The sequence below is a fragment of the Bos taurus genome, chromosome 5 (assembly GCF_002263795.3).
Source record: "Bos taurus isolate L1 Dominette 01449 registration number 42190680 breed Hereford chromosome 5, ARS-UCD2.0, whole genome shotgun sequence".
NCBI classification, from domain to species: Eukaryota; Metazoa; Chordata; class Mammalia; order Artiodactyla; family Bovidae; genus Bos; species Bos taurus.
This window is the reverse complement of record NC_037332.1, coordinates 44,797,026-44,810,421: the sequence shown is the minus strand read 5'-3', so window position 1 is coordinate 44,810,421 and position 13,396 is coordinate 44,797,026. Positions and strand designations below refer to the sequence as shown.

General features: G+C 39.4%; 1 long non-coding RNA gene across 1 annotated transcript; it reads right to left on the bottom strand.

Moving 5' to 3' along the window:
• Nucleotides 1-921: 921 nt before the first annotated feature.
• LOC104969823 (uncharacterized) lies at nucleotides 922-13,084 on the bottom strand. The gene is made up of 3 exons (XR_001500338.3): nucleotides 12,967-13,084; nucleotides 4,919-5,057; nucleotides 922-1,032 (listed from the first exon to the last, which is right to left on the bottom strand). It is a non-coding gene; the product is annotated as an uncharacterized lncRNA (long non-coding RNA).
• Nucleotides 13,085-13,396: the final 312 nt, after the last annotated feature.

Sequence of the window (13,396 nt, the reverse complement as noted above, 5' to 3'; positions counted from 1 at the left end):
GTGGTTTTATCAGTAATGTAATCCTTTTTCAATATAAGTTCTCTTGATTTTTGTCATAGACTTCATTATGTAGTGTAAGAATAGTTGAAGACAGACCAGAAAGACCATCCATGAATTAATTATCCTGCCTATGTAGAAGAACAGTGTTCACTGAAGAAAACTGATTAGTTGTTACTAGCCAGTTTAACTTATTCGAAGCCTCTGTTATTTTATTGCATAATAAACTAGTGAATTAGTTGCAGAAGGCAATGGCACCCCACTCCAGTACTCTTGCCTGGAAAATCCCATGGATGGAGGAGCCTGGTAGGCTGCAGTCCATGGGGTCGAGAAGAGTCGGACACGACTGAGCGACTTCACTTTCACTTTTCACTTCATAGATTTTTGTCATAAATTAATACTTTGACATGTATCCCTTCACTTGTTCATTTCTTTTGTGTTGAAATGAAGTACTTAAAACTGTTAACATGAACTTTGTGGACTAACATTTGTATATGTGTTCAATTGGCATTTAGCTGGCTTTTTAATTAATATGCTTGTTTTCAGTGTTTAACACAGTATAATGTGACTATAAATCATGAACCTATTTTAAATCATTCCCTCCTGTACATTTGTACTCTGAGAGAGCCTTATTTTATTCTTCCAGCAGAATTACTACTTGTGATAGTTCGTTTACATTCCCCAGAACATGCCTGTTGTGCAAATTTTGTGTTCTTATTAAAAGTGTTTGCTGTAGTAAACAAAACAAAACAAAAAACAACTAATATGCCAGAGAGACATATTATAGGGCAGTAAATTCTGTTCCCGTACAGCGGGGACTGTGTTGCTTACCACAGTCTCCTATTAGGACTGTTGAGAGAGTCCTGAGGAAAGAAGTGAAAACAAAAACAATTCTATTCACATCTTTATAAGCTGTTAGAAGAGAATGATCGCTCTTCTTGGGTTCCTCCTCACAAATGAAATCTCATGTTCTTCATTCCAATGAGGCATTCGTGTGGCAACTAAGGATTCTCATACTCTTGTCTGGACGTCACCCTGAGAGAGAGAGATTGGTGCAGGGAAATGGTTTAGAAGGCAAAAAGAGAGCAAAATCCATGTACAGTGTGATAAAGGATAACTTCTGCATGATAGAGCCGACTCAGAATATTTGCACATTTACTCAGTACCATCTCTGTGTCATGGGAACCTACTGGGAATACAGCTGCATGGTCTGGTTTGGGTCCAGATCCTTAGTTCTTTAGCTTTGTTTTTGTAGCTCTGATAAGTGTTTTTAGGATTATTTGAGCATTTCTGTTCCCTGGACAAGTCAGTCTGACTTGCATGCTTCTCATTCATAATTTCTTACAATTTGGTGATTATTGAGGCACCATGAAAAAATTAAAAATGTGAGGATGTTATGTATGATGTATCCTTTTTATTTTTGTAACAAGCTAGAAAATGATGAAAAGGCAAATGAATCATTAAAATCAGTTGTAATCCTATCGTTGGCAGTGACCACCATAAATATCTTCTTATACATACACAGACGCACATTTTTTCCTCTTTTTTTTTTTTTTAACAAAACTGAGATTGCCATTTCATCAATTTTTCTTTTTTGTTTTTAAATAAAAATAGCTCTTCCCCCCCAACTATATTATATGGAGACCAGAAAACATAGCAATATATAATAAGGAAGTGTTTCTGTTTTATATGCAAATCTAAAACATTTTAGGTGGCAAGAATACACAGAAGAACTATACAAAAAAAAAATCTTCATGACCCAGATAATCACGATGGTGTGATCACTCATCTAGAGCCAGATATCCTGGAATGTGAAGTCAAGTGTGCCTTAGGAAGCATCACTACAAACAAAGCTAGTGGAGGTGATGGAATTCCAGTTTAGCTATTTCAAATCCTAAAAGATGATGCTGTGAAAGTGCTGCACTCAATATGCCAGCAAATTTGGAAAACTTAGCAGTGGCCACAGGACTGGAAAAGGTCAGTCTTCATTCCAATCCCTAGGAAAGGCTATGCCAAAGAATGCTCAAACTACTGCACAATTGCACTCATCTCACACACTAGCAAAGTAATGCTCAAAATTCTCCAAGCCAGGCTTCAGCAATACATGAACCGTGAACTTCCAGATGTTCAAGCTGGTTTTAGAAAAGGCAGAGGAACCAGAGATCAAATTGCCAACATCTGCTGGATCATCAAAAAAGCAAGAGAGTTCCAGAAAAACATCTATTTCTGCTTTGTTGACTATGCCAAAGGCTTTGACTGTGTGGATCGCAATAAACTGGAAAATTCTGAAAGAGATGGGAGTACCAGACCACCTGACCTGCCTCTTGATAAATCTGTATGCAGGTCAGGAAGTAACAGTTAGAACTGGACATGGAACAACAAACTGGTTCCAAATAGGAAAAGGAGTATGTCAAGGCTGATATTTTCAGCCTGATTATTTAACTTCTATGCAGAATACATCATGAGAAATGCTGGGCTGGATGAAGCACAAGTTGGAATTAAGATTGCCAGGAGAAATATCAATAACCTCAGATTTGCAGATGATACCACCCTTATGGCAGAAAGCGAAGAACTAAAGAGCCTCTTGATGAACGTGAAAGTGGAGAGTGAAAAAGTTGGCTTAAAGCTCAACATTCAGAAAACTAAGATCATGGCATCTGGTCCCATCACTTCATGGCAAATAGATTGGGAAACAACGGAAACAGTGACAGACTTTATTTTCTTAGGCTCCAAAATCACTGCAGATGGTGACTGCAGCCATGAAAGTAAAAGATGCTTACTCCTTGCAAGGAAAGTTATGACCAACCTAGATAGCATATTCAAAAGCAGAGACATTACTTTGCCAACAAAGGTCCTTCTAGTCAAAGCTATGTTTTTTCCAGTGGTCATGTATGGATGTGAGAGTTGGACTATAAAGAAAGCTGAACACCAAAGAACTGATGCTTCTGAACTGCTTTGGAGAAGACTCCTGAGTGTCCCTTGGAGATCCAACTAGTCAATCCTAAAGGAGATCAGTCCTGGGTGTTCACTGGAAGGGCTGATACTGAAGCTGAAACTCCAATACTTCAGCCACCTGATGCAAAGAACTGACTCATTTGAAAAGACCCTGATGCTGGGAAAGACTGAAGGCAGGAGGAGAAGACAGAGGATGAGATGGTTAGGTGGCATCACTGACTCAATAGACATGAGTTTTGGTGAACTCTGGGAGTTGGTGATGGACAGGGAGGCCTGACATGCTGCGGTCCATGGGGTCACAGAGTCAGATACGACTGATGACTGAACTGAACTTAACTGACTGAAAATGACAATTCTGAAGGAGTGTCCTATTTTGTAGAATTGAGGGAGGGAAGAAGGGCTGAATGTAAAGCTTCATTTCTGTTTCTACTCACAACACTAATGAGATCAAAACCAGTGGCTTTTCCATACCAAATTCTTCTCCATTTCTTTGTAGATACCAACTGGATGTGTTCCAATTCAATATAATTCTGATGCTATCTGCCTGAAGTTAGCATCAGAATTCATAGGGTAAAGGGCTCAGTCCCAGAAGACTGTCCCCACTTCAGATGCCAATCCCAAGCAGTAGGTTCCCAGGTCATCCGCAGCTCCTGTCCTGCTTGGCAACAAACTGAAGTTTTCCACGTCTCTTCCCTCAGGTTCAATGATTTGCTAAAACAGCTTATAGAACTTATGGAAACACATTTACCACTTTATTATAAAAGATACAACTCAGATAAACAACAAGGTCTTACTGTATAGCACGGGCAACTATATCCAATATCTTGTAATTAACTATAGTGGAAAAGAATCTGAAGGTTCTTATATATATAAGTAACTGAATCACTTTACTGTACACCTGAAACTAAAAAAAAAATTGTAAATCAACTATAAAAAAGTGATACAACATACAACTCAGGAACAGTGAAGCAGAAGAGATGCAGAGGGCAAGGTACGCAGCAAGGAGCAGAGAGCTTCCAAGCCTTCTCCAGGCATGCCATCTTCCCAGCATGTGAATGTGTTCACCACCTGGACACTTCAAACCCGTTTGATTAGGATTGTTCTGGAGGTTTCATTTGGTAGTCATGATTGACTAAACTATTGGCCATTAGTGATTAACTCAATCTCCAGTCCCTCTCCCCTCCCTTGAGGTGGGGAGGTGGAGCTGAAAGTTCCAATCCTCTAATCACACAGTCAGTTTCCCTGGCAAAAAGCTCCCGTCCTTAGCAGATTTTAAAAAATCAGTTCATTAACGTAAACTTATTTCTGGTAGGAAGGGGCTTGTTGTGAATAACAAAATATACTACTTCCACATTTATTGCTCTAAGAGCTATTTCAGGAACCGGGGACAAAAACTAAATACTATAACAAAAGATGGTCCTTCACCTCTTATCACTTAGGAAATTACAAGAGTTTTAGGAGCTCTGTGCCAGAAACTGGAGAGGAAGACCAAATATATATTTCTTATTATGTCACAAGAGCCCAGTTAGGGGAGGACGTCTTCTGGGATGTGCACAGCTGGAGCGCTGGTTCAGGAAGGACTTCCTTCCACTCGAGGTGCGTGCATCATCTCTGCTCTCTACCAGTGTTGAGGTCATCCTTAGACTAGAAAGAGCAAACTTGGTGGGCAGTCCAGTCAGGACACTATGTGTAAACAGAAAAAAGTGGAAAAGTCAACCAGGAGGAGAGGAGAGACTGATAAGCTTCAGATGGCAGAGTTAAAATTAATGAACAGAAACTTCATTTAAAATGGAGTTGGAACTTCAATAAAACAAAACAAAATGGACTTGCGAGTCCAGAAATGGGAGCTCTTATGTCTTATCAATTGACCGTAACTGCAGACCCAACAGGAAAATATATTCTTTGCAACTTCAATAGAAAGTTACTGTTTCACAACACAGCAGGAGGAAGAATAATTTCTCCTTACCTGGCAAAAGCTCAGTCAATGAGAGATTATCACAGCTCAGCCAATGAAGAGCCACTACATTTCGAACTCTCAGGGTCCTCCAATGGATTCTTTGTTGTAACAGCTCCTCCCAACTCTTCTTTCTCCTGTCAATTATATCCTGGTTAAAGGAGGACATATTGTTAAAGAATCTGTATTAGTTTCCTATTGCTGTTGTAACAAACTACCACAAACTTAGTGGCTTAAAATAACATAAATTTACTATTTTCTGGAGGTATGAAGGCTGAAAAGAGGTGAAATAAAGGGGGTGCATTCATTCTGGAAGCTCTAGAGGCTACCTGTATTCCTTGGCTTGCCACCCTTTACCCTGTCTCCATAGCCAGCAGTGTAGCATCTCCAATCTCTCTCACTTTTGATTTAGCTCAAAATAGTCAATTAGACATAAAAAGAATGAACAAATATCTGTACATCTCTATAATCCAATAATCCCTTTACAGAAATTACTGAAACTGAAGTCGCTCAGTCATGTCCGACTCTTTGCGACCCCATGGACACCAGGCTCCTCCGTCCATGGGATTTTCTAGGCAAGAGTACTGGAGTGGGTTGCCATTTCCTTCTCAGAAATAACTAACTAGACCATAAATCAAATTCCCAATCATTTCTCTTACCAATAGGGAAAGACTTATTGGCCATAAACAAATCAAAACACAAATTCATAGAAATACAATTAAAATTAAAAATAACAGAGAGTAAGCAAATTTCAGCCAGCTTTGTTGGGTGAATCCATTGGGCATCCCATGAAGACCTTCAAAACTGTTAAAAGGATAATTTCAAAATGGCAAAATTCTGACTCTCACTTTATCCTTTGCACAAAGGATAGACATACGTATAGATAAGGAATATTGAAATGAATTTAAAAGTGGGTACAGAACTGACTTTTTCACAGTAGGGTAGTACTGCTCCTCCACCAGATAGAATTTAGCTGCCTGCCTTTAGTCAAGAATTATTTGCATAGCTATTGCTTTGCTACAACATACAGAGTTATAAAATAGCCCAGTCACATTCTTGGAGATTCCAGCACTCCACTGAAAGGCTATCCAGTAGTCCTTTTTGCTGATTTCAACTAAATATTTCCTTTCAGTCTTACTAACTCAATTCATCAACAGTAGTACATTTTTACAAAATTAGAAGCAGATGTCATTAAATGTGTAGATTACAGTCACATCACATGGATCTAATGCTTGGGGTCCGTCATTTTTAGCTGTGTGGCCTTGGGAAAGTGACTAAGTCAGGCATCAGCAAACAAGAGCCTAATGGTCAAATCCAACCAATTGCCTGTTTCTGTATAGCCCTTTCTAAATAATTAATGAATTCAAAGAAGAATGATATTTTATGACACATAAAAATCCAAACAAGAATAGTATTTTATGACACATGAAAATTATACAAAATTTAAATTTGGGGGCCTATAAAAAAGTTGTATTAAAATACAACTTTATTCATTTGTTTACATATTGTCTATGGCTGCTTTCATGTTTTAAAAAGAAAAGCACAGGCTCAAAACAGAGTCACGTATGCTAGGCCACACATTAACCCAGAGCTTAATAACTAATCTAAGTGAAGTTCCAACTTCCCCCAGAAATGTAGTCTTAACCAGTCCATCAGGAATCCTCTGGTTAGCACCAATAAGGTAATCTTTCTCATGAAAGTGAAAGTGTTAGTCACTCAGTCCTATCTGACTCTTTGCAACCCCATGGACTGTATATAGTCTGCCAGGCTCCTCTGTCCACAGAATTCTCCAGGCAAGAATACTGGAGTAGGGGGGCTTCCCTGGTGGCTCAGTGGTAAAGAATCTACCTGCCAATGCAGGAGACTGAAGTTTGATTCCTCGTTGGGGAAGATCCCACTTGCCACGGAGCAACTAAGCCTGTGTGCCACAACCACTGAGCCTGTGTTCTACAGCCCAGGAACCACAACTACTGAGCCCATGTGCTGCACCAACTAAGCCCTTGAGCCCTAGAGCCCGTGCTCTGCAACAGGAGAAGCCACTGCAATGAGAAGCCTGTGTAGTACGATGAAGAGTAGCTCCCGCTCACTCCAGCTGGAGAAAAACCCAAGCAGCAGCAAAGACCCACAATAGTCAAAACAAACAAACAAATAAAATAAAATAAAAATACTGGAGTAGGTAGCTGTTCCCTTCTCCAGGGGTTCTTCCCAATCCAGGAATGAAACACGGGTCTCTTGCACTGCAGGCGGATTCTTTACCATCTTAGCCACCAGGAAAGTCCTCTCTATCCCCTAAAGGAAGATGAGCTAACTCAACTACTAAGACTTTGTTTTACCAAAAGGAAGAGGACCTAATCTGAAATAATTCTTTTTTCTGTTTATGACTTCCTTGTCCTGCCTTTAAAACTCTTTCCCTTCCCATAGCCCTTTGGAGCTCTCCTTTACTTGGTAGGTGGGATGCTACCTGATTCATGAATATTTAACAAAGCCCATCAGATCTTTAAAACTTATTTTAAAGGTTTTGTTTTTAGAACAGATTTGGTGACAGCAGTGGGATATGAAGTGAATGTCTGATGGCATTTGGGACAACAAGAAATGCAGCCATGGTACCCGTGAACCTGAGTTCATTATCCTTCTCATCACTTTCAAAAGCTGTGGGTAAGTTTCTCTCTTTGTGTTGAGCCTCCAATCTAACTGGCTTTTCAACCCATTCCCTATTTTTCTAGAATCACTAGTTCTACAATCAGAGCTCCTGGTAGTTTGAGCCATAATTGCCCATTTGACTGGAAATTCCCAGCCCTTGATTCTGTTCCCAGATTCCTGAGAACTGCAGGTAGCAGCTGCAATTCCTCATTTATTTGGAATCAGTTTGCAACTTTCATTTGAGGCCTGCTTATTCAATCCTTTCTTCCAGTCCTAGGCTCCATGTTGGGAATTGCTCGTGGTACACACAGACCCTTCTTCTTGGCCAAACTTTGGTAAAGTGCACATATTTGTTTGTCTTGTATAGGTAAAGACAGCTAAAAGAGATTGGATCTTTAATTCTAAAGAACCAAACATGCTACCTTCCAGCACACCTGTTTATTTTATGTCCAAGAGCTATAATCCTGGAAGCTGTAAATATCCACAAAAATAGGAAAAATATTATTAAAACAATCTAGAATTACAATGGCCATTTTGGGGAATGCTCCAATTAGATAAAATCATTCATTTAGGAAGTGCATTTGAAAGTACAGTTTCCTGAATTAAACAGAATGGGATACCTATTTGAATTGGGATATAGAAACTTCCAAAAGTCTTCAAGATCCAAAGTAGCTTCATATAAAGACTTGTTAAAATAGGTTAACAAAAAATTAAAAATAAAAGAGGTACCTAAAATAAAAGACAACAGGACTAACATGACACTGCTCCCCTCTATCCTTTGCCTCACGTTTTATGATTGCCTCACAATTTATGATTTATTTATTTAGAATATATTTTAAAAATTTATATATTTTCTGTCTGAACTGCCTTTCCACTCTGAAGAGACTGCTAAACAGAACTAAATGGATTACTTTAAATAGTCACTTTTTAAACTAAAAATACTTTTATTAATAAAACAGTCACTTTTTAAACTAAAAATACTTTTATTAATAAAACAGTCACTTTTTAAAATAAAAATACTTTTATTAAACAGTGACTTTTTAAACTAAAAATACTTTTATTAAACAGTTATTTTTTAAGATAAAAATACCTGAGGTTGCAGACAAACCACCTCAGGTATCTTTCTCCCCTTGGTCAAAGACTGAACTAAGGATCATAGTTAAGAAATTTCCTAAACCTATGGAGGATCCCCAGAAGGTTTTTGTTTTTGTTTTTGTTTTTATGAATTTAGACTCATAATCGGGGCCTACAATCCTAGGATGCCAGAACTTTATCAGCTTGTGCATGTATTCATAGGACCTGGTGAAGCCCAAAATCATGAATGCAGGAAACGAAATGGCAAACCCTGAGAATGATATTCAAGACCCTTGACCATAAGAAGTTCACAAAAGAGCAACTGACCTTGTATAAGCCATTCCTAGAGTCTCTCTTGCCTGAACTGATTGGTCTATTATTCAGTCATGCAAACAAAAGAAAGGTGGATCTGTGGCAGATTTTTAGAAGCCCTAAAATCTTCACGTAGAAGCCCTCTTTCTGGGGCATTCCAGGTTCCCTAATAAGTAGGGTCATCTAACACACTCTAGTTGCCTATTTGTAAATGGTTATCACCTGAGATTAGCGGACTGATTTTTTTAAAAGGCAGAAAATAGGATGGGGCGGGGGGCAGTCTGACTGAGTTCATGATCATAGCTGAGAATTTTTTAAAATATTTATTTATTTTTATTAATTATTTATTTGACTGTGCCAGATCTTAGTTGTAGTACATGAGATCTTTAGTTGAGGTACGTGGTATCTAGTTCCCAGACCAGGGATAGAACCCAGGCCCCCTGCACTGGGAGCATAGAGTCTTAGCCACTAGACCACCAGTTAAGTCCCATAGCTAAGTATTTTGAAAGGATCTTAGAGCAAGACCATAAACAAAAATCTGCCAAGCTGTTGGCCTTACAGTTATTACAGCTACAAGGCTAGAGATCTAAGATAATACTTCAGCCTCTTATATTACACACTTGTAGGGGTCCACCATCAAAATGCTGGCCTAAGGACCTTTGTCTCATTTGAAATCAACCGAGACACTAGACAAAGGATTATGCTCCAAGGTCCTATGCAAATTCTTCATCTTTAGTGCCCCCATATCTGCTCCCAAGGGAGCGCCCCCATATGACTTGTTCCCAGAGTTGATGGGACTCCAAGAGATTCTCCAGCAAACTGCAAACTATTACCAGCAGCTTCCTATTAAAATTAATGGGAAACCTTGCTTAATTCTAGTTAATATTGAAGTTACGCTTTCTACTTTAAACCCCACTCTTATATGCCAACAAATCTCTCAGAGTGGAAAAAAAATAGCAAATGATTCCTTGTACCAGCCCCTACAACACATAAATCTCACTGGTTAGGAAAACTAATGGATGGGGATGGAGATTTGTCTAGGATTTAAGCACTATTAACAAGATAGTTTTTCCCAGTTTCTCAGTTGTTTCATACCCAAACATCCTTTTGTCCTAAGTCCTGCTGCTGCTGCTGCTGCTAAGTCACTCAGTCGTGTCTGACTCTGCGTGACCCCATGGACTGCAGCCCACCAGGCTCCTCCATCCATGGGATCTTCCAGGCAAGAACACTGGAGTGGGGTGCCATTGCCTTCTCCGTGTCCTAAGTCCTACCAGACTCAAAACGGTTCACTGTCGTAGACCTTTGTTCAGTCTTTTGCAGCATTCCTAGGTCCCAACAACCAAAATCTATTTTCTTTTACTGGGAAAAACTTACCAAACTGAACTTGGGTCCTCTTGCTCATGAGAAGCAAAGCCAAGCTACTAACAACAGATTATAATGAAGGAAATTACATTTATTGCAAGGAGAACAGGTGGCTCATTCTCAAAAGACTCAATTCCCCAATGGCTTTCAGGGGAGGGTTTTTTTAAAGGCAACTTTTGGGGTGAGGGTTTACAGCTCATGGACTTTCTTCTGACTCTTCATGGACTGCTCTGTGGTAACAGTCTTAATCATCAAACTTATGGTTCCAATCAGCCTGGGGTCTATGTGCTATGGTCACAATGAGTCGCTATCCTTAACCTGGGTGACGGTCTTAGTTTCTACAGAGCAACTCAAAGGTATGTATCTGATTAGTATATGCATACCTTAAGCGAACTAGGTAGGACTCTGTTTTATCACTGAACTCTTACCTAGGCTATCATTACTTGTTTAAACGGCGTTTCCTTTGTCTCTGCCTTCTCTCACTTCCTTCATTAGCAACTGCTTGAGTCTGCTTGTTGGATCTCAGGGAAGGCCTAGTAGACTAAAGCCTTTTTCTACAAGCAAGAGCTAGGGGACAGAAATCGGCTTTTGTACCTAGAAAGTATCCTACTCATTTTAAACCCCCGCCCTTTTCTTTGATGCCCCCCAGTTCTGAGGGAAACAAAGGCAAGACAAGAAAGGGAATAAAGCACCATAAAAAGGAATGAAATAGTGTCATTTGCAGCAACGCGGATGGACCTAGAGATGATCACATTAAGTGAAGTAAGTCAGACAGAGAAAGACAAATATGATATCACTTATATGTGGAATATAAAAAAAAATGATACAAATGAACTTACATACAAATCAGAAATAGACTCACAGAAATAGAAAACAAATTTATGGTTACCAAAGGGGAAAGGGGAGGGGGAGGGATAAATTAGGAGATTGGGATTAATATATACACATACTGTACACAAAATAGATAACCAACAAGGACCTACTGTATATCACAGGGAACTATAATCAATATTTTGTAATAGCCTAGAGGGCAAAGACTCTGAAAAAGAATAGATATGGATATATATACACATACATATATAACTGAATCATTTTTGTTGTACACTTGAAACTTATACAACATTGTAAATTAACTACACTTCCATTTTAAAAAAAGAAAAAAAATAGAACAAAGTAACTCAGCGAGGGAACTCTATGTCAGGGGAACTGGGGTTCACAATCAGTAATATACCTAGACAGTAATATACCTTGTGCCTCAGGGATTCACCAAAGCGCCTTCTTATTTCTCCCTACTCCCCAAGATGTAAGCTTCCAGTTCCCTGGAAATCAATTCTTTTACAATATTAGATGACCTTTTATTGTGCTAAATTACCAAAGAGGCATTCATAAAAGATTAGCTGGAAAGGTACATAAAGTTACTAAGGAAAAATTGTAATTCTCTCTAGATACTGCTCATTAAGCAGGTCATAACCTAAGCACTGAAGAAATCCAGCTATCTCAAAAAAGGATTAAGCTAATTTAAGAATTTCCTAGACACACAAATAAGCGAGAGTTTCATGGATTAACAAACTTGGTTGGTTATTGTGGCTATGGGTTCCTAATTTTTCTCTATTAATTTCCCCACTCTAGGAACTTAACTAAACTTTCAGCCTTTGAACCCCTTATTTGGGAAGATAAACACAGGCAGGCTTTTATAAGACTAAAACAAGCTCTGCAAGAACCACTGCCTTAGGGCTTCCTAATGATTAAAAACATTTCACCTTATTTGTGCATAAGAGAGAACTAGGCTCTGGAAATGCTCATGCAAAGACATGGTAATAAACACAGGCCAACTACATATTGTAGAACGCACTTGAGTCAGTCATTCCTTCCTGTTGTTGGAAGTTAGTAGAAGCCTCAGCAGACCTAACCCTAGGAAATTATGTTTACTTAACAGCCTCCTCACTGCAGTCCAGAGTTGTCTTAACTCTAAATTGACACATTTCTCTGCAAGCAGGTTTAACCTCTTATGAGATTCTTCCTCTTTCACTTCCTAATAGCCATCTTAAATGTCGCAACATTCTTAAAAAACAAACAAACAGATTTTATTTTGTATTGGGTATAGCTGATTAGCAATGTTGTGACAGTTTCAGGTGAACAGCAAAGGGACTCAGCCCATAGGAATACATGTATCCATTCTCACCCAAACTCCCCTCCCATCCAGGCTGCCTCAGAACATTGAGCAAAGTTCCTTGCTGGTTATCCATTGTAAATAGAGCAATGTGTACTGTGTTAAATGTTGCAATATTCTCAATCCTGCTACTTCCCTTCTTCTACCCTACAAAGGTGAGCCTCATGACTGTGAGAAAGTAACAGTGTCCCTTTTTGTGACACTGTGTTCTGATTTACAAGACATCCCTTTAACCAATCCTGAGTTAATCCTGTTTGTTGGTGGGACATACTGTAGAAATGACTATGGAAATTTCCAAGCTGGTTATGCTATTACTATCCAACATGAACCACTTGAAAAAGAAAGCCTCTCACGTGCTGGATCCGCTCAATAAGCAGGTGCCCTTACCAGAGCACCTCAGCAGCTATCTGAGGACGCACTGTTAGTATTTATACTGACAGCTGGTATGTCTTTGGGTCATCCATGATCTGGGGAGGTTATGGAAACAAAAGAGTTTTCCTACCTCCTCTGGGACCCCAATCCACAGTGGGCTACAAGCAGATGAGCTTCTTACGGCTATTTTCTTCTCTTCTGAAATTGCTGCCTTCAAAACTGACTAATACTAAAAGGCCTGAACCTAAGTGAGTATCAAGGGAAAGTCCTCGTGACTTTCATGTGAGGGCAGCAGCAACGAAGTCTATAAAGATTATGGCTCTTGTGGATGAAGTCCATTGCACCTCTGCAGAATGACCCCTTGTGACCAGACTTCTGCCTTCCGGAAGTCCTGGTAATGTGGCAACAGTCTGCTCCTGAATCAGAGAAATTAAGATGGGCAAACAGTGGTTATAAGTCAAATGAACTGTCAGGACTATGGGAAACCCAAGATGGCCACTTGTTTTATTCTGACCCCTCGGAGATCCCATTTTTCAGCTTTTGCTTTCCACTGCCCATCA